Source organism: Macrobrachium nipponense, chromosome 42 (genome assembly GCF_015104395.2).
Source record: "Macrobrachium nipponense isolate FS-2020 chromosome 42, ASM1510439v2, whole genome shotgun sequence".
Lineage (NCBI taxonomy): Eukaryota > Metazoa > Arthropoda > Malacostraca > Decapoda > Palaemonidae > Macrobrachium > Macrobrachium nipponense.
This window is the reverse complement of record NC_061103.1, coordinates 49,672,660-49,694,389: the sequence shown is the minus strand read 5'-3', so window position 1 is coordinate 49,694,389 and position 21,730 is coordinate 49,672,660. Positions and strand designations below refer to the sequence as shown.

At 39.2% G+C, this 21,730-nt stretch overlaps 2 long non-coding RNA genes across 3 annotated transcripts; one reads left to right on the top strand and one right to left on the bottom strand.

The window, feature by feature from the left end:
* Window positions 1-1,417: 1,417 nt before the first annotated feature.
* On the bottom strand, window positions 1,418-20,529 carry LOC135213457 (uncharacterized). Its single transcript, XR_010314134.1, has 3 exons — window positions 20,330-20,529; window positions 16,489-16,586; window positions 1,418-1,552 (listed from the first exon to the last, which is right to left on the bottom strand). It is a non-coding gene; the product is annotated as an uncharacterized LOC135213457 (long non-coding RNA).
* On the top strand, window positions 10,006-12,435 carry LOC135213456 (uncharacterized). 2 transcript variants are annotated; one of them, XR_010314133.1, is made up of 5 exons: window positions 10,006-10,103; window positions 10,211-10,279; window positions 10,381-10,520; window positions 11,592-11,902; window positions 12,089-12,435. It is a non-coding gene; the product is annotated as an uncharacterized LOC135213456 (long non-coding RNA). The 2 variants fall into 2 exon arrangements; XR_010314132.1 differs by lacking the exons at window positions 11,592-11,902; window positions 12,089-12,435 and adding exons at window positions 10,663-10,745; window positions 10,874-10,994.
* Window positions 20,530-21,730: the final 1,201 nt, after the last annotated feature.

Below are 21,730 nucleotides of genomic sequence, written 5' to 3'. Positions count from 1 at the left end.
TTCCTAGGACGGGAAGCTTTTGAAGAGGGAGGTGAGGTGTAAGACGATGAATACGACAAAGACAAAGACGACACTTTCAAGGCCTCTTCTTCCTGGACTACTACTTCGCCAGATTCTGCAGGACTTCTTCTAAAGAATGAAGCAAAGCCATCCCATAAGTAGAGGTAACAACCATAGGGCAGCTGCATAAACGCTGTCCAGTGATGAGACTCCAGGATGACAGGAGCAAATAAATATGAGTTTTTCAGCAGTGGGGAGCCGTACTCACATGCGAGCGCCAGTGTCACAGCATGCTAACGAGTCATGGGCATAATTCCCAGGGTCAGGATAGCCAACATGAAGAGATATCCAACCATCCACTGCTGTAATCTACTATCACTTACTGTTAGCCTGCAGAAAAAAGATAATTATTAAAAAGATGGATACTCCTTCACACCACAGGGCCCTGCCCTCCAAAATGAGAGGAGATCCCTCAAACATCAACACCACACGCCACCCCCACCCCTTCTTCATCCGATAAGCTGGCGAAAAGAGGGCGAAGGAGAAGGGGGAATACTGGGAGAGAAAAAACAAAAGGTAAACCTCCCCAGTAAATCTTCAAAGTGCAAGCATAAATGTCAATAAAATACCGTCATGCCCTGAATTAAATGGCGAGAATAAGTGATAAGGGCGTAAATACCCCCTTACTGCCAAGCCTTAACAAACAAAAGGGAAAGATGGTTAGCAAGGCTTATCACAAAAAGTGGGTTTTTATATTAATCATTAATATCAAACAGTATATTCAACACATTTTAGATGCAATAAAAGAAAGATCCCACCAGGAAATCGTGATTAATGACCAGTCGGCACGAGCTTACAAATGTCTCTCGACAATAGCCACAAGTAAATTGGAGTGCTCTCGTCAGGATGGTAATTACTGCCTAACCACCTCGTTAAATGATTGTAACGGACATAATCCCAGCTACGCCGCTTGTAATTCCTATTGTAAAGGACCGAGGGTTTGTGTATCATGTAGGAACAACTCAGTAATCATACACATCAATACATTCAAACAAGAAAAACATAAAGGAAAGCACATGGCAAGTTGGGCAGAGAGTCTGCAGCAGAGATGTCTATACACAACACAACGGCGGCTGGAAACAAAGTGGAGTGCATAATGACAGGTGGGCAGGGCTTCCCCCTACCTATCACTAGCTAACAATCTTAGTAAAGTTAGACGGCCATTCCGGCTCACATTCACAAGTTAAATTCCTGTTTAAAGAACAAAGGTTTGTGAATTTATGTAGGAACAATTATAATTTAATTGCTAAACAAATAAGAAATTTGTTCCTTGTATGAGCACCATCTATATTGCTACTACTGAATAATCTATTAAGTTCAAAGGATACAATTATAATTAGTACTTGGAACAACTTACCTAACATCTTTGTATAAGCCAATTAATTTGTCTTGATTCAATTTTTCTACCTCGGGATCCATTCCGCCAAACGAAAGACGACATGGCAAGAATTTCATGCAGTCAACATATGAGCTCAGCATAACAATTCTGTCCCTGAAAAGTGAGAAGTCATTCCATTTTTAGACCTATCAACAGCACAACCGATATATCTTATGAATATAGCATACCAACCTTTTCCCAGAAAACTGAGAATCCATTCCATTTGTTTAACTTCCATCAGCACAACAGATATATCATATGAATTCAGCATACCCATTTCTTTCCTGAAAAGTGAGAATTTCAAGAACTATCAACAGCACAACAAAGTTATATCTTGAAATTGAAATTCCCTGGACTACACAATCCCAAATCAGGCTAAAATTTGTCAGTGCATTGCGTCAACTTTCAAATACATAGTATGTACTGTATTCTGAATGATTATTATACTAACCGATGGAATTTATCAGTAGAGAAATTTCTCTCTTGAGCTGCAATCCTCAAGTGTTATCAATCACCATGGCTTGTTTCAAAGCCAATACTTTTAACTGTTAGTTTTCAATCCAAAACAAGATGCAAAATCTGTCTCCACACCAATCACCATTGTTAAGACAATCTATACCATCAATAAAAATGTTTCCATCACCCATTTTCATAAATGAAAAGCAATTCCATAAAGGTCTCCAAAGAGTAGCATGACTGGAAAGTAGCTCTGACAACTGAAAAACTCACAAAGCAGTAAGATTACCAGCACTGCATCAGGTAGCTTCCTCCAAAAAGGAAAAGCTGGTACACATCTATAGACTTCAGAGGGAGAGGTTTCCTACAGAAAAGCCTCCCAGAGGATGTTGTGCAATTGGAACTTCAGCAGTTCCAGTGAAGATGCAATACATAACTACCTTAATACAACTCAACTTTCACTTTAATATTTTACTTACATTTTTATTTATCTAATTTATTTGTTAACTTATCTGTTTATCTAATACAGGCACTCCCAGTTATCGGCGGGGGTTCCTTTCTCGGCAGGGTGCTGATAAGCGAAAACCCCCATTAACTGAAACTCGGCTATTTATGGCGCTAAGTTTCAGTTAACGGTGCCGATGACACGATAATGGTGCCTCCGTTAGGTATGTTATGGCACCATAACTCTCTTATCACCACCTTATGGCACCGATAACCAAAACTCAGCCTTTATGGCACCATAAATCACCAACTTTATGGCACTAGATAAGCGCAATAAAACTGGACGGACATTAACCGAGACCGCCAATAACCGGGGGACTGCCTGTACTAACTGATTGCCTCTTTCTGTATTTCCCATTGCTAGCTTCTGTTGCTTTCAAAATATCACCATATTCTTTGGAAGCTTGAATTCCAAGTCAATGGCCCCTGTGGGCATGTTCCATGTGCATAGGGTTCATCTTCTGAATAATATGATAATCATAATCAAGAGAATTTCCTGACCATTAAGTAAAGGGTTTGTATCCCTTACTCATCAGGCTGTGAGAACCTACACTTTACTTTAGTGTCAAGAGACAATAAAACAGGTAAACGTGATACATGAATTTGCTTTATTATCTGTCTTCCTCACCCCCTGCCAATAGAGGAGGAGAACTTGCATTCCTTCATTGCTAATGCAAAGACTGGTGCCTAGTCAGATAGCTAAGTTGCAGAAAAAAAGGGAGAGGGAAGATTTGATCTGATTTATATAGATTTTTGGTATTATGCCAAACACTGGGGCAGCTAAGGCCATTCAGCGCTGACAAGGAAATTGACAGTAAAAGGTAAGGATGGGTTAACAGGAAGAAAGCCCTGCAATTGTACTATGAATCAATTGTTAGGAGAGCGTGGACAGTAAGATGGAAGAAAGAGAATATGAAGGAGGTACAGTAAAAGGAATGAAAGTAGTTGCAGCTAGGGGCTGAAGGGAACTGCAAAGACCCTTAAGTAATGCCTACTTTGCACTGAATGAGGTGCACTGACGGCATTACCCCCTATGTAGAGGGAGAGATGAGAGCCAGTCCCTCCAGTCCTCTCCTGCCAACTGGATATGTAGAGGAGGTGATATCTGTCTCAGAAGGACATGAGCTCACCATCCAACCCATTGAGTAGCCACTACTGGTCCAAGGGAAGTGAGTCCAAGGCAAGAGGGTAACATTCTTGCAAGAAGGCTTATTTGACAGATGGGCTTGAAAATACAAAACAAACACATAGTCAACAATCAATACAGGAAAAGGAATATTCAAGTTGAAACAAGACAAATTCAAATAGCAAAAGTCGGCAGTGAGTCTTAAAAGACCTCTGAACTTGATGGCGGCTGGAAGCAGACTGACAAGTGGGTGGGGGCTTCCCCCTGTCTGTCAGTAGTTGACTACCATGTCAATAAGTTTGAATGGCCATTCCAGCTCAAGTTTGCAGACAAAATTCTGTGTAACGAATGAAGATTTGGATTTGTGTAGGAACAAAGTACATACACAAGACTTGTTGCCAAGTTCCAACAACAAAATTCCAGCTTGCAGTTAGGAATACTTGTACGTACCTAAAAAGGCAAGGATGGTTTTTTCCTTGTGAACAAACCTTTTTTCTTTATAAAAGAATAGACATTTAATTACAAAAACAGCATGGGCAGTCCCCAGTTATCGACAGGGGTTCCATTCCGATGGCTTGATGATAAGCGAAACTTGTTGATAACCGAAAATCTGACATTTTTGGCATTTATCAGCACCGATAACCGGTTAATGGTGCTTCTGTTAGGAATGTGTTGGCACCAGTATACTCTATTATCGGCACCAATAAACAGAAATCAGCACATTTCGGTGATGAAAATCGCCGTTTTTCGGTGCTAGACAAGCGCAATAAAACTGGATCAGTGATAACTGAGGCCACCAATAACTTAGCATAGCATGTACTGTATATACATAAGAAATACCAATGCACGGTCCTAGTAAATGATGTTCTCCAGATATTCATTATGTTGCATTAAAATAGTTTCTATAATGTTTCAGTTCAATCATCTTCATGAATTGTACAAAAAAGTAGGGTCTGATTCAATACTAGAGAAAAGAAGGCCAGCCCTCTGGGAATTTCAATTTTTTACAGAGCTGACCAATTAAACTACTACTTATTATTATTATCTAACCAGAAGGAAGGGAAAATCTGACAAAAATTACTGACTAGACTACGAATAATCTTGTGACAGTCACTAGGTAGAATTTGAAGAATCTGCAAAAGCCATTGGCCAGAACAAAAAGACTGATTGACTCAGCAGGAGCTGGAAGTGGCCGTTGAACTTTCAAACAAGGTGGTTAGGTAGTTAACTACCACTCGGCATTCCAATTTGCTTTCCAGCCCAGGTGACAGATTGAAGGGTGGCATCAGGTGGGCATTATATGATTATGGGCAGTTCTACCTGAATGGTTACTTCCCTTTATTGTTTATACTGATAACTATGTTGTGGAGTTAGTTCCCTTATTAAGAAACTTTCATTTGTAACTTAGAAATTGGCAATTTTATCACAAACCTGTTCAAAGCATATTATTACTGTAAGAATTGATACTGACATGGAAACTTTTATGTATTTACTGCATTTATCATCTATTCAGTAACAATATTGAGTCAGTTATTTCATATCTCTGTAATGCATACTTAAATAGCAGATATTTCAATACCTCTAATTTGTAAACTTTCAGACAGCATTCATTGTTGTTCTCAATAAAGGGCCAGGCAAATAGACCAACTTCTTATATGAACACAGTACTTGTGCTCCAAAGCTGACCCCTTGTAAAGTGCCTGATGCCTGGCTGTACATACAAAACCGATGACCTGGATGCTGCCATTGTTGCTGCAATTATCACAGCCCATTTAATGATTCATACTCCAGGAAGTATAGAGTTGAGTGAGAGTGTGTGGAATAGTCCTATAGTCCCATAAGAAAACCAGACAACAAATTTGGAACTGTATAGATTATTGGAGAGTGAACAAGGTGACAGAAAAAGATGGGTTCCCGATCTGTTTAGTTTCAGTATGTGTGTATAGTATGAATGGCATGAAAGTATTTACTAAGATGGATCTAATAAAGTGGTATTACCAGATGCCGATCGCCGAAGATTCCCAACCAATAACTGCATTTTCCACGTCCAACAAACACTACCAGTTTAGGAATCTAAGTTCTGGATTGGCAAATTCACCTGCAGCATTCCAGAGAGCTATGAATTTGGTATTGAGTGAGTTTGCTCATGAGAATGTGATGGAGTTTCTGGATGATATTTTGGTGGTAAGTAAGACTGAAAGAGCATAAAAGGTTGGTGAATGCAGTGTTGTGAAAGTTGGAAGTAGGCATGAAAGTGAAAGTGGTGAAGTGTGAGTGGTTTGAAGAAGGGTAGAGTTTTGGGGGCATATAGTGAGTGCGTCAGGCTTGAAAAAGTCAGAAAAGTTTGTGGGGAAAGTACGAGATTTTCTGCGACCCAGGATGGTGCACGAGTTGTTTGCATTTCTAGGATTGGTTAAGTTTGGTAGAAAATTTGTTAAAGACTGTTCGGGCATATCTAAGCCGTTGATGGAATAGACTGGATGTATGAACAGCACTGTGCTGAAGTGGGATGAAAGTATGATTAAAAGTGTTTGAAAGATTGAAAGAAGAGGTAGTAAAAGATGTGGAGTTGGCATATCCAGACTATACGCAAGTAGTATAAGCTAGAAGTGGCAAGAACAAGTGGTGAATGAGATTGAGGGAAAGCCAGTGTTAGCTTATGTGTCTAAGGCCTTTAGTGTGGCCGAAAGAAAGTATTCGGTGATTGAAAGAGAGTTGGCAGCAATGAAGTTTTGTGTAAAAGCTTTGAGACCGATATTGTACGGGGAGAAATTTGAGGTACGAACAGATCATCAGTCTCTCATGTATTTGCAAAGAATGATGGGAAGGATCGCAAGAAAGTTGGAAGATTTGAGTGACTTTGACTCTGTAGTGGAGTACATATATCCTGAGGAAAAGAAATGTCGTTGCAGATATGATATTCACATTTCCTGGAGAGCTAACTATTGAGAAAATAGGGGATATAAATCCTGAGAATCTGCCAAAAGGGTTGGAAGTTGCTCGCGAAAGTGAGGAGGAGATTCTTGCTTTGAAAGTGTATGGCAGGGAATGAAAGAGTAAGCAAGTGACGGATTGAAAGCGAGTTTGTTTGTTTGTTTGTATGGTGTTTTTACATTGCATGGAACCAGTGGTTATTCAGCAACGGGACCAACGGCTTTACATGACTTCCGAACCATGTCGAGAATGAACTTCTATCACCAGAAATACAGGCGGTCCCCGGGTGGGTTACGACGGTTCCGGCTTACGACGTTTCCGAGGTTACGACGCTTTTTCTTAAATATTCAATGGAAAATCCGTCCTGGGTTACGACGCTTGTTCCGAGGTTATGACGCTGACGCTTCCGACGCTCCGAGTTAACGACGCTTTTTAAAAAACGCATGCTATGATAAAAATCCTTCATAGTTTAGCACAGTATATAATAAAAATATGTTTTTTGGTTACATTACAACAAAAATTTTGAGGTTATGATGATTTTTGACACTTTTTTTTTTTCGTGGGGGTATTTTTTGAATTTTTTTAGTGACGCCGCATATGCGGAACTAGTTTGCGGCGGGTGAATGAATACACTAGCTTGGGATGCGCAGTTTAAAACAGTCCAAAAGCGCAATATAATGAAAAATCATTGCTTGTTTCCAGTACTATAACAAAAAAACTAAGTTTCTGGTTAGATTACAACACAAATTCCAAGGTTACGAAGTTTGTTATGCTTTTTAACGATACCTCATATGCAGAACTAGTTTTGAGCGGAGGTGCATAAATTAATTACGCTATTAAACTGTATGGTAAATTGACCGAACAACGACCTCGGACGGTCGAGGACGCCAAGCGTAACAATACGAAAGGACGCCACTTCAATCGCGTGTCTGCCTGAAGTTCAGTCGTTGTGTGCTAAGACGTTGCTGAAATTCCTTGCCATTTTCGCAAATTTTACAATGGCTCCTAAACGCCAAAGTACTTCCTCCGATGATAGTTCATCCAAGAAGAGGAAGGTCATCACGATGAGGTCAAATATGACGTGGTAAAGCGTTCGGAGAAAGGAGAAACTAACACCGAAATAGGCCGTTCTTTAGGCTTGAGCAGGACCACGGTGGTAACCATTGTGAAGGACAAGGAACGTATTCTGAAGCATGTTAAGGATGCTGCACCGATGAAGTCAACGGTGATAAACGAGAAGCAACGTAGCCAGAGCATTGTTGAAATGGAGAAATTGCTCATGATCTTGGCTGGAGGACCAGAACCAGCGACGTGTTCTGGTGAGCTTAAGTGTGATCCAGGAGAAGGCTAGAGCGCTGCATGAGGCAGTAGTGAAAAAGTTTGGCGAAGGCAGTGCTGGTGGTGAATTTTCCGCGAGTAGAGGTTGGTTTAACCGTTTTAAGGCTCGTGCAAATTTGCATAATGTGAAGCTGCAAGTGAAGCTGCTAGTGCTGATAGCGAAGCAGCAGAAAATTTTCCAGGTGGTTTGGCTGAGATAATTAAGGATGGTGGTTACACGGCTGACCAAGTCTTTAATGTGGATGAGACTGGATTATTTTGGAAAAGAATGCCAAATCGAACGTACCTTTCCAAGGAGGAGAAGTCAGCACCTGGCCATAAAGCTGGAAAGGAGCGACTGACTTTGCTGTTTGGGTCCAATGCAAGTGGCGATTTGAAACTGAAGCCCTTGCTGGTGTATTTGGCCGAGAATCCCAGGGCATTCAAGGGCATTTTCAAGAGTCAACTCCTGTGATTTGGAAAATCAAACAAGAAGGCTTGGGTTACCTTGATGGTCTTCGAAGATTGGTTCAATGACCATTTCATGCCAGCAGTGGAGCGGTATTTGACTTCGAAGGGTCCTGCCTTTTAAGGCCCTCTTAGTCCTGGACAATGCCCCTGGTCACCCTTCAAATTTGAGCGACATGCACCCTAATGTGAAGGTGGTGTACCTCCCACCCAATACCACATCGCTGATACAGCCAATGGACCAGGGAGTAATAGCTAATTTCAAGGCTTACTACCTTAGAAGGACCATACGTTTTGCTTTGAGGGCCATAGAAGCTAACAAGGAGTTGACACTGAAGCAATTCTGGAAGGGCTACAACATTGCTGATGCAGTGAAAAATATTGCAAGTGCTTGGGACGAGGTGAAGACGACCACTTTAAATGGGGCCTGGAAGAAACTGTGTCCACAGTTTGTGCACAGTTTTGAAGGCTTTGACCAGGCAGAAGACGTCGAGACTGTGACGAGGAAGATCGTAGGGCTAAGCAAGAGGCTGAAACTAGATCTTGAACCTGATGATGTAACAGAGCTGCTGGCTTCCCATGGAGAGGAATTGTCTGCAGAGGACTTACTTGAACTTGAACAACAAATGATTGAGGAAGAGGAGGCGGCACCAGAGCCAAACCCAGGTCATTAACTGTGAAAGGCTTGTCAGAGGGTTTTACTCATCTGGAGAGAGCCTTGGCTTCTTTTGAGGCAGAAGACCCTAACGTTGCTAGGTTTGACAAAATAAAACGTGGAATGTTAGACTTAGTAACTTTCTACAAGGAGACCCTGAAGGAGAAGCAGACGAAGAGAAGTGTGCAGTCCAGGCTTGACACTTTCTTTCACAAGTCTCCAGTACCACCACCTCCCACTCCTAGTCTGGTAAGGAATTCTGAACTGTTTTACTAATTTATGTGTTTACATAGTGTACATATTAAAAGTGTTAATTTTTTAATGTAACAACTAAATGTAAGAGTAAATTGTAACTTCATTAATTTTCATCATTTGTAATTTTATTGCAGAAGTGGTGACAGTTCCAGATCCCCTGTACTACCTGTGACAGTTCCAGATCTCCTGTACTACCTGTGACAGTTCCAGATCTCCCTGTACTACCTGTGACAGTTCCAGATCCCCCTGTACCTGGACCCTCTGTAGCAGCCCGCCCACCTGTACGTGGTACAATCAGGTAAGCAATTTCATTTTTCTCATTTTCATGTTGGAAATTGTTTTACACCCTACATACATACGTACACTAACTTACATAGTGGTACAATGTGTTTGATGTTGCATAACCTTATTATTTTTTTTTTTTTTCATTTCAGACCCCTTTGATAGTGACAGCGACCCAGATGACCCTGAGCCTTTCCATGGTTTTGATGCCTCGCCCTATTCATCAGGTAAGGAATCCTTAACAAATTTGTATAAAATGTTTTATAAATTGCTAATAGAAATTTTATTAAAAAGTGTACATATGCTACAATTACATCCACCTTATAATATATTATGTACCCTATCATTCTTTCCAGATCTAGATGTTCCCTCATCAGTTGATACGAGTATCACCTCTTCAGAGCCCAAATCAGTTGATACGAGTAGTACACCTCTCCCATTCCTTCAGGTAAAAGAATTCTTCATTTTTTATATTGAACATACGTATTACACACTACATATGTCAAACAAATAACATGTGCAGTAGTTACAGTAGTAGTAACTATCATTTTTATATATTTTTTATCATTCCAGACTCCCAAGCACCTGCCCATCCCACTCCATAGCCCAGCCACCCACTCTCATGTACATATGGCCATCCCAGTAAGCAAGCCAACCACTAGAATTTGGTAAGGACATTTTTTTTTATTAATGTTTTATTATTACATATGTAATAACCATGTATGTATGTAACATACATACTATAATCATATGTACTATTACATTATCATTCCAGACTGGCATGCACCTGTGACTTACATAAACCAGACCTCTACATAGCCTACATGTCTTCATTTTGCTGAAGGTAAGGAATTCTCAGTTGTGTTTAATGTTTGCATACGTACAATAAATTTTGTACACCTAAGTGGTTACATACTGTCCTTTAATATTAATTCTTCATTCCAGACTGCCCATCATCCTAGCCTGTTATCTGTGATAAAGCACACTGAAGTTAGGTTTGGAATGCATCCTTATCATGAATGCTCTACACCTCCACCTCCATCTCCCACAACCTAGGTAACAGCTTTGAGACTCACTAAAAGTTGGTAAGTTATGTAAGGAATTTCTAAATTAAGTTTTATACTACATGTTATATGTGATATTAACCACTGTATGGTGCATATTACTGTATGTAACTTACTCTGCATAGAGGACTTACTGACAAAATTATTTTTTTGTACATTCCAGAGTCCCCTGAATGATGTAGGCTATGGGGCCACATAAGACTTTGTCCATCCAGGGTTACATTGAACGACAACTTTAAACTAAAAGTAAGGAATTAATTAACATACATTAACTCTTTTAGTACTCTTAATATATCTACAGTAATTAACATATTGCATTCACACTTTCTGTAGTGTATATTTTGTACACTAATTTTGTTACTTTTTCCTTCCAGAACCAACATTTTTCACACAACTCCAGGTTGTTACTAACAAATTACTACAAGTGTCATCAAGGGATAACTACAAGTAGAAGCACCATTTTTGGATGGAAAAAAACCCTTCAGGAAAGTATACGTATCACATGTAACATGTAGTGTAACAAGTATGAACAGTAAGGTTTTTTTACATACAGTAGTATTACATACGTACATAACTTTTTTTTACAGGAATTTCCAACCAAGTTTGATTATGTACATACAATGTTATAAACCACTGTACGTATGGGTTCTGTATGTACTTACTAAACATACATAACATGACTTAACTTTGATACTTTTTTGGTACATTCCAGAAAACCAGGAGCCCCTCCATGATGCAGGCTATGGGGCCACATAAAACTTTGTCCAGGTTACTACATAACATAGCACGACACTGTAAACTATGTACTACTGTACTAAAGGTAAGGAATTATACATAGTAGTAAACATACATTAAGTAAGTTTTTATACGTACATACTAAAAAAAAGTGACCAAGATCTCTCACATGGGATAAGTGATCAAGGTCCCTCATGGAATTACATACTGTACACTCCCTGCTGAACAGGGGTGTTAGACCAATCATTTACAATATGCATACCAGTTGATATTAAACCACTGTATGGTGCATATTACTGTATGTAACTTACTATGCATAGAGTACTTACTGACAAAATTATTTTTTGTACATTCCAGAACCCCCTGAATGATGTAGGCTATGGGGCCACATAAGACTTTGTGCATCCAGGGTTACATAGCACGACAACTTTAAACTAAAGGTAAGGAATTAATTAACATACATTAACTAAGTTTTATACATGTTATATATGTGATATTAAACCACTGTATGGTGCATATTACTGTATGTAACTTACTATGCATAGAGTACTTACTGACATACTAATTATTTTTTGTACATTCCAGAACCCCCTGAATGATGTAGGCTATGGGGCCACATAAGACTTTGTGCATCCAGGGTTACATAGCATGACAACTTTAAACTAAAAGTAAGGAATTAATTCACATACATTAACTTTTTTACTCTTGATATAACTCAAAGGAATTATAAACTAAAAGTAAGGAATTAATTAACATACATTAACTCTTTTACTCTTGATATCTATAATTTACATATTGCATTCAGGACTTTGTGTAGTATTTTGTACTAATTGTGTTATACTTTTACCTTCCAGAGCTACCAGACTGGGATTTTAGTGTACTCCAGGATCTACCAAAGGATTACATACTAGTGTACAGTGTATAATAGTGTTTAGTGTATAATCTAACCTAAGGATTAAGTGTAGTACATTGTGCTTTATAGTGTCACAAGAGTTTAATAAAGAATTATACCTACAAGAACCATCCTTTGCCATTGAAATAACCACACTACACATCATACAATACTTGCATGTCACACAGGTAAGGTCTCTCTAACTTTTTCTTAGTTTAAGGCATATTTCCAAGTGTCGTTCCGGCTTACGACGATTTTCGGCTTACGACGCGCCTCAAGAACGGAACCCCCGTCGTAACCCGGGGACTGCCTGTACATACCTCTGACCCCTCAATGGAATGCCCGAGAATGAAAGCGAGAGTGCCTGCTAGTATAAATGATCTCCAAAGAGAAGTGATGAATAAAGTCTGTAAGCGGCCTGGATGTTAGGGGTTGAAAAATGTGAGCAAGGGCATGTGGTCGTAAAAACCGCTTTGCCAAATAATAAATCATGCCTGATGTTGTAGGGAAAGACATCAGGCAACCGACCCCTTAGTGTAGGGATAATGGTGGGAAAGAAGAAGAATGTGAGCCAGTACAAAAGGAGAAGGCAATGATTTGTCCGGGAGTGGCTCCTTTCCAAGTGGAGCTGCTTGTGGTAAGTAAGAAGTATGAAGTGGTGGTGTATGTGCACTTTGGTGGTGATGAACCCTTAGTGTACCATAAGGAAGGAATGAAAGAGGGTGATTGTGTGTTGCACTTGTAGTGTTTGAGTGGGGTGCACTATAACTGGGTTGTTGAGATGAAGAATTATAAAAGGGAGTGTGCGGAGGAAGAAAGCATTAGGGAACCAGAACCCTGCAGTGCTGTTAGTAGTAGACGACCAGGGGGAACATGAAAAAGAAGTTTGTTTGATAAGTGAGACCGAGGTGTATCAGTTGAAAGTTGAAGTAGGGAAATTGGAGGTAGAAAGTAGGTTTGTAGTGTTAGGAAACAAACAAAAGCCTTGTTGTTTCCTGTTGGAATAAATTTTTTGAGAATGAATAAGTTGAACGTGGATGTGGGGAAAGGACTGTTGCTGAAGGACGAGTTAGTAGTAGCCAAGAGTGAAAATGAGGATGTGCTAAAAGTCAATGGGAGTGACAGTGAGTTGATGACTTTGGAGGATGCGGAAAGAATGCAGCGCGAATGTTTTTCTAATAGTAAGTTGAAAGCCTGTGTGGGAGAGGGAATACTGTTAAAGTTATGGCCTCCAGTCTTGAGAGACTACAGGAAGCTTGCTAATAGGTTTGTCTTGTGTGAAGGAGTATTTTACTTTTCAAGAGAGCGGTCGGGTGAGTTGGTGTAAGTGCCTGTGTTTTCAGAAAGCAGTGCTATAGGAACGTGTAAGTTAGCACACAATAGATATGGCCATATGGGGAGGTTTAAGTTGGTGGAGTGTATGAAAGAGAGAATGTTTTAGCCATATTTGAGGAGAATTTGTGCAGATGTGGAGACTATGTGAGGAGAGTGTCAGAGAGGAAGGTAGTAGTAGTAATGGTGGATCACAAAAGTAAGTTTGGGCCCGAGTTTGTTGGAGGACCTTTTGAGCCAAATTTGAGAGAATGGGGGATAGAGCATGTACTAATGACTCCCTACATGTCTAGGCTAATGGGTTAGCAGAGAGAACCTAGAACTTTGAGTGAACTGTTACAAATGATGACTGAAACAGAGAACGCACAGGATTTGTGGTTGGGTAAGGCTGTGTCAGTTTATAACGTACCAGTATAGTACATAAAAGCATTTGGCATATCCCCAAGCCAAGTACATAATGAATTATAAATGATTTGTATAGGCAAAGATTATGTTTAAGTGAGGAGGAGCAGGAGATGTAGAGACAAGCTAACAAAAGATTTAAGAGTTACATACAGTAAGTCCTCGGGTTACGATGGTCTCGACTTACGATGTTTCGTGGTTACGAACGCGCCCCATAAAAATATAAAAAATAATATTTTGCGTCGTTCCGTCTTACGCGGTTTAGCGTCGTAAGCAACGTAAACAAACGCGAACTAGTTCCAGGCGCACGGCGGAAGAATACGCTTTGTGGGGGAGAGGACGGCGTCGCTTCGCTACGCTCAGTCCTCGTCCATACGCCATTTTGGTTGTTTACACTGCCTCTCTCTCCCTCGTGTTGTATCGTTTTTTGTAACTTTTTGCTCTTTGTTATGGCTCCCAAGCGCAAGGCGGACTCTTCTGATGGTAGTGCATCGAAGAAAAGAAAGGCCATCACCATGGAAATTAAAGTGGACATTATAAAGCGATCCGAGAAGGGAGAAACGCCAGCAAACATTGGCCGCTCGCTTGGCCTTAGCCGTTCGACCGTTGCTACCATTATCAAAGATAAAGAGCGCATCGTTGAACATGTGAAAGGATCTGCTCCTATGAAAGCGACAGTGATAACTAAGCAGCGTAGTGGTCTAATAATTGAAATGGAAAGGTTATTGGTGCAGTTGGGTTGGAAAGACCAAATCAACGGCGTATCCCAGTCAGCCTTATGGTGATTCAGGAGAAGGCGAAAAGATTGTTTGAAGCGTTGGAGGTTCTTTTTCTCTTCACTAACCTCCCCCAGTCTCCAGCACCGCAGCTTCCTCTCCAGTGTGCAAGCCAATCAAACTAATAAAGGTAAGGAATTGTTCTCTCGTTGTTATTGATAGGTATTTACATTAAATCATGTGGTATTTTTCAATGTTCCGACTTACGCTGAAATTCGTGTTACGATGCATCGTAAGAACGATCAACGTCGTAACTCGAGGCCCCCTGTATAAGGTTTTGGGCTGAGTTTTGGTTATTGGTGCCATAAGGTACCAATAACAGAGTTATGGCACCATAACATAGCTAACAGAGGCACCATTAACCAGTTATTGGCGCCATTAACCGAAACTTGGCGCCATAAGTGCCATAAATCACTGAGTTTTGGCTAATGGCGGTTATTGCTTATCAGCATTCTCCTGAGAATGGGGCCCTGTCGATAACAGGGGACTGCATACATAAAAAGTGAGTTTAACAACATTCACGCAAGAGCTCACACAAACGTCTGCATTGCATGACGACTGAAAGCAAATGGAATGCTTACATTTGGGCAGGTAGTTACTGCCTAACCATCTGGTTCAAGAGTTTTAATGGCCGTGTTCCAGCTTCACCGTATGTAATTCCAAATGTAAAAGACCAAGAGTTTGTACATTGTGTAGGAACAACCTATGTTCTTAGAAATGCCTTGATAAAAAGAGGCAGACTGCCTCTCAAGTTACATTCATAAAGAACCCTCAGAATACCATATCTCCATGCTGTATCATAAACCTTCTCAAGACAAAAATAATTGATGTGATGCTGCTTACAAAAGCTTCACATACTGACGATTCCATTCAAGCCAATATACATCAGTTGTGGAGTGCATACTCGGCAGGCGACATCTATTTACCTCATTCCACATTCATCAATTGTGTGTTGACCATTTTTTCCATGATCTTACACAGACATGATGTCAGTACATCAAGTTTCCCTAAACTGTCCATCATTAATTATTTTTATCAAGCTTCTATGGATTGGTTCTTTAACTAATAGAGCCATAAATTTCACAATGTAGCTTACTGACAAAGTCATCTCTCTTGGTGCTCTGTTCTGATTTGATTTTTCCAAGCCACAAGATCTTTTAAATTAATCAGTAAAAACTGAGAATTACTTGCCTACCAGTAACTACAAATCACTGGTACAGCAGATGATGAGTTGCTGGTAAAGTTCCAAGACAACATAATCTAGTCCAAAAGAAGGTAGTGAAATCAGTTAGGACTTCAAACAAGCAACAGACAGTCATTCTGGGAGTCCCCACAGTCCTGTGACAGGTGATATTTATAGGACTTCTGATTCCCTCCCTTGGTATATGACAAGATTTAACAAGTGCAACAGTACTTTTGTCTTAGGGTAATGTTAGCATGGGGTTACATTTCTATATGAGGAGAACAGCTACTTAAGGAAATGACTTCTTTGATTTACACAATACGTACATGAGGGACGAATAAAAAATTTTTTAAATGCTACTGTAACAGTTGACCCCCTGTATTAGAGGGAGACAGGCACCACAACCACCAACAAATATTGAAAATCTGTGAATACTTGAGACCCCCTCTTAAAAAGCTTATGGTAACTGCCTTTTTTAATAGTTTTATCATAAAATATGTATTTAGTCAAGAAAATATAGTATAAATACGAAATGCAGTAATTAGTGAATACTGCTCTGTGAAAAAACCTGTGAATAGGTGAATGTTCCAAAAATAATTTGGAGATACATCCCACAGAAACATCCACCTCAAGGATCGACTGTACAGCAACATCCTGCACTCTACTTACGCTCCTTCGTGTAGCATGCTGAGCTGCCCTTTGTAAAGTTGCTGACGTTCCTCTGCATCGTCAAGTATCTCACGTTTCTCTTTGCTCTTTTTCATAAACTGGAAAATAAAGTAGTTCATTATTCTAAACTGCTCTCTTACACTTAGTAAGATGGCAAAATTACAAAAGTAAGAACATTTATCATTGACAGCAGATATAATTTTTTTAAATGTATATTAGGAATAATGATAATAAATACAGAAAAATTATTAATCAATAATTAACAAGACTAACAGGTAGATACTTGCAATATGCAAAGTGAATAACAATTTTCATGTGTAACAGGAATACTACATAACACTTATCTCGTATAACTCAATGCACTCAAGTTCCCACAGCTTAACACAGATGAGAAGGACGAGTGGTTTGCATCCTGAAGCGACACCATATTGGATTAAAAAAACTGCCTTGAACACATATTTTACGAAGACTTCACATGCTTATTTTAGTTCATAAGGAGGTTTCACATATCTCATTTTGTTGACGAAACTTCAATCTTTTGAATGGTATGCTTAAATATTTAATTGTATTATTGCTTCATCAATTAAATATAGAGTGAAAAAAGTGGTTTTTCTGCGAGCAAACATGTCGCGGCCTGGTCGTTGGTCGTTTACCCTACTCAAGTTGTGGATATCATTTACCTTATGTGCCTTCCCCCATCCAAAAGCCCCAGTTTCCCAACAAGGTCCCCCCCACTATTAGGGCAAATAACCGAACGGCGACATAGTGGCCACCAAACCCAGAATGCAGCCACTTCCCAAAAAAGTACTTGAATTTGCTGCCATGAGCATCAGTTGAGAGTCATGACCCATCCAGGCAATGCACTGAATCTCTATGCTCCTCTTAAAGTAGGACTACAAAGTGGTTTCTCCTAAATTACGAAACAACAGCATAATTCAAGCGCTTTTTTTGGAAGTGGCCGCATTCTGCAAGAGGTGGCTGCTAGCTATGTCGCTGTTCAGTCATTTACCTTATAGCATAGTCTACCTATGTGCTTTACTGTCCGTTTTCGAAAATGATGCCAAACATGAAATTTTTTCGCACATCAATGTGGAACTTGGGATACATTGATAGAAATACCTAAATTGACCTAGGGTAAACAATCACGGACGATCCACCATCATCACGCTGGCCGGGTCTTATTCACTCGATATTTAATTGGTGAAACAAGAATACAATCACAACTCTAAGCATACCATTCAAAAGATTGAAGTTTCGTCAACATAATGTGATATATGAAAAGCCCCATACGAATTAAAATAAGCATGTGACACTCTTCGTAAAATATGTTTTCAAGGCAGTTTTGAAATCCAATATGGCGGCGATCGTGTGGCTGGATGGTCTAGTCACGGATGGACACCATCTTTCCCAGCAATCATTTGAACAATGTTAGCATATATATGTAACGTTTATTGATCTTACTCAAGATTGCAGTTGTAATCAGCACAATAAAACAACATTTTGTTGCCTATATTACTGAAAGTATGAAACTTTTTATTCCCGGGGGCATGGTTTGAACTGAATCCATTTTTACCTTGTAATCGGTGGTTTTTATCCTTACTGCCATCACAACTGAAACTCCACAGTGCTTATTTGATTGTTATTATACACATTGCACTTTAAAACAAGTTGCTGTTCCTGGTTCCTAAGCGTGCGCGCCACAAACACAGTTACGAACAGCAGACGACGAAACTGCAAAGTTTTATTCCCTAAATTGTTTACTTTACTCGTTATTTAGTTCAACTTTACTTTGTTATTTAAAAATTTTAATTTAATTCATGTATATTATCCCTTTTTTGCAAGCAAATTACCCCGAAAAATTACAGATATTTCTAAAGTACTAGATACAATCCAATGTTTCAAACCTTGTCGTACATCTGGTTGCCGAAAACCATAGAGGAACGACTACGGATAAGTGGATTTTTTTTTTTTGCTTTTTTGTTTTCGCTAGCGCTTTTCACTGATTTAAATCTATATTAGTATTTTGAATTTCTTTAATAACTGTATGCCAGAAATAAAATGTAACCGTTAATGTTTGCATGCTAAGAATGGCAAAATCATCGTTGCCACATTAGTGAGGCTTCACACATACGCCGATTCATTATTATAAACTGTTTCCATGAATTCTAGTTGTCATAGTAATGCAATAATGATAAAATTGCTTTAATATTTATGTATATATACTTCCAATACATAGCCTAATTTCACCAATTTCAACGTTTTGTGTGTAGTCTTATACCCACAGTTGGAGGGTCAACACATACCGAATGGCAACAGAGAGAGAGAGAGAGAGAGAGAGAGAGAGAGAGAGAGAGAGAGAGAGAGAGAGAGAAAGGAGGCGAAGGAAGGCGGAAGAAGGAAAGGGGTGGCGGTGGAGGGGGGGGGGGGAGAGGGTAGGTGGAGCTTTTTACGCGTTCGTATCCATTTCTGCATAATGGAGTTTTTTCGTATCCATTTCTGCATAATGGAGTTTTTGTCTCTTGGTACAGGGACAAGTGTCGTTATTCTTTACGATTAGTGATTCACGATACCCTAATAAATTACGGCACTGGGTATAATGCACTATGGTAAAATCTCGTTCTGATACGAGTGTTCGTTACAGAAATAGGTATTGCCCAAAAACGTGCTTGCACTATCTCTGAACCCATAGTAGGTATGCTGCTTAGTTGTCAATCAAGTTTTTTGAAAACAAGTAATTTTTACAAGCTAGCTATTAAATAAATTTGTATTTTTCTCAATCAAAACATATGCCCCTCAATGCTAACTTTCCTCTTTTAACGACTTTCTGGTCATTTGCAAATTCGGCCCCATAATTTCTTATGGTGCGAAAACAGAGGCGCATCGACCGAAAACGATTGCGTCACACTACGGCGATAATCCGGCAGTAAAACATCTTCATATATCCAAAAAGTAAATAATGAAGATATATATGCGCATTACGATTATACCGATTACATGAAGAGCTGATAATCTGCATGGATAACTGGTAAACTGTTCTGCAAGAAAGTTGAGTAAAGCAATTATATTTGCAATAGGTACGAAAGTCAAGATGTCGTGACGTCATAATACAGGACTTAAAAGAACGTTCTAATTCCAAAAAATAATTACTTAAATTTGAGTCAGAATCGAGTTACTTTTTCAATAACGAATATTTTCAAATTAATCATCATAATATATGTAAAATATTGATGTTTTACTATTTATTAAAAAATTATCGAAGTGCACGCTTAGTCGTCTTCTTCTACAAAACAGTTGTTTACTCGGTGAGGAAAAGTTTCCGTTTGTTGTGATAAAAGTGCCCCAGCGTCTGTGGGCACAAGTGGTGTGCGGATTTATCACAGGAAATGGTTAGTTTATTGACACAAGTGACTCCGTAAACATCGAGATGGCGTCAATCTTCTAAATACCTCGAGTTGTAAGTAAAAATGTTGAACGCGTTTTGGTGAGATTTGCACTAGCCTACGTTTGAGACCGTTTTCACTACCCTCTGTTTAAATCTTAAAATTTGGCCTTAATTTCTAACTTTGGAGAAAATACTTACTTCGAATGGAGAGTAGAGGTCTTAAGCTCCGTTTCTCACCAACAAGTCGCGACTGATGCCCATCTTCGATGTCAGTACGCGTTAGCCTATAATGTACTTTTTTGGGGATTGTACACACTGATCGTACATGGTCCACTCTGTACCCTGCGGTTTTTTTTTTTTTACCCTATAGCTAACAATTTACGTTAGTTTTTTACGGTCAATTGTAATTAACCTGTCTAGGTAATTGACCTTTGAACTCTACCCTAAGATGTGGCTTACCTTTAGGTCAAGGACGGCTCTTGACAGCTTTTTCTCGGAACCTTTGAAATCTATGGACATCTTGCCTGATATCTAGTACCGACATACACTGCAAAATTTGGGGAGCACTGTCTCAGGTCTGAACAATGACATACACAAATGACGCTTCAAGTTTAACTTTTTCAGAAGCGACAACATGCTGGGCAAAGTAGTAGTAGTAATAACGACAACAATGGTTTGAAACGGCTCCCTTGTTCGTTCTATGTTACCTTCAATTTTTGTTATTATTATTATTATTATTATTATTATTATTATTATTATTATTATTATTATTATTATTATTATTATTATTATTATTATTATTATTATTATTATTATTATTATTATTATTATTATTATTATCATTATTATTATTATTATTATTATTATTATTATTATTATTATTATTATTGAACTACGGAACCTCCGTAACGAGGCTATAATATTGACAATCAAAAGCCACAGTAGTGTGTTAAAATATATTATTGTACAATGGTAAAAAATACAAGGAGAGACTTTCGGATACTGCTCCGTATCCCTCTTCAGTCCTACTGACGGTCAAACAATGGAGGGAGCGTTACAACAGTGAAAAAAAAAAAAAATATATATAACAACTGGTTCAAGGCGGATGGATCTAAGTGTTGGTCAGGTAATCCCCATTCGGTTGTTTCTGTTGGCGAGACGGCTGGAACGGCGAAGTGGTCGTTCAGGTGATTCCAGCTGAGCAGACACTCCATCGGTGCCATGACTTGAAGCTGTAGTAACCTCAGTCATCTGGGATAAAAGAGAGGTGGGAGCAACATCAGGGGTCTCACAATCACCGGACATATGACAAAGTGGTCAATTATTAAAGAATTGGTAAAACTATCTTCATCAGTGAAGGTTTTGTTCCCTTCAACAGGGCCAGCCGGGAGAGCCATCACTGGGCCTGGTACTGTGAGTGTCATTGGCCCCTACCATTTGGCGAGCGAAGTGAGCCCATCCAGCTGCTGGGGGGTCAGGATTTTAGAATTTGACCAATTTTAAGAGCCAATTTAAAGCCATAAATGTTCACTGGTAGGATGGTAAATTCTGTTCATCTTGCCGTATTGGAGCTTTTATTTATGACTTGCTGTTAAACAATTTATTTTGTTATTACATTACGTATAATGAGATAAACAAAACTTACTCATGAAACTCATTAAAGTGGCATTGTGCAGTAAGTCACTGTTGGCCTGTTGCATGTTGTGTATAATTATCATGCATAATAAAGTTTTGATGAATTTGAAATTCAAATTTCCCTATATTAAATAAATCATAAATGTGACTGTTTCATACAAGTATACATGTATAATTATTAAAGACATACTCCTTTCCTTTGCTTTTCTAGCAGCAAAACACTCA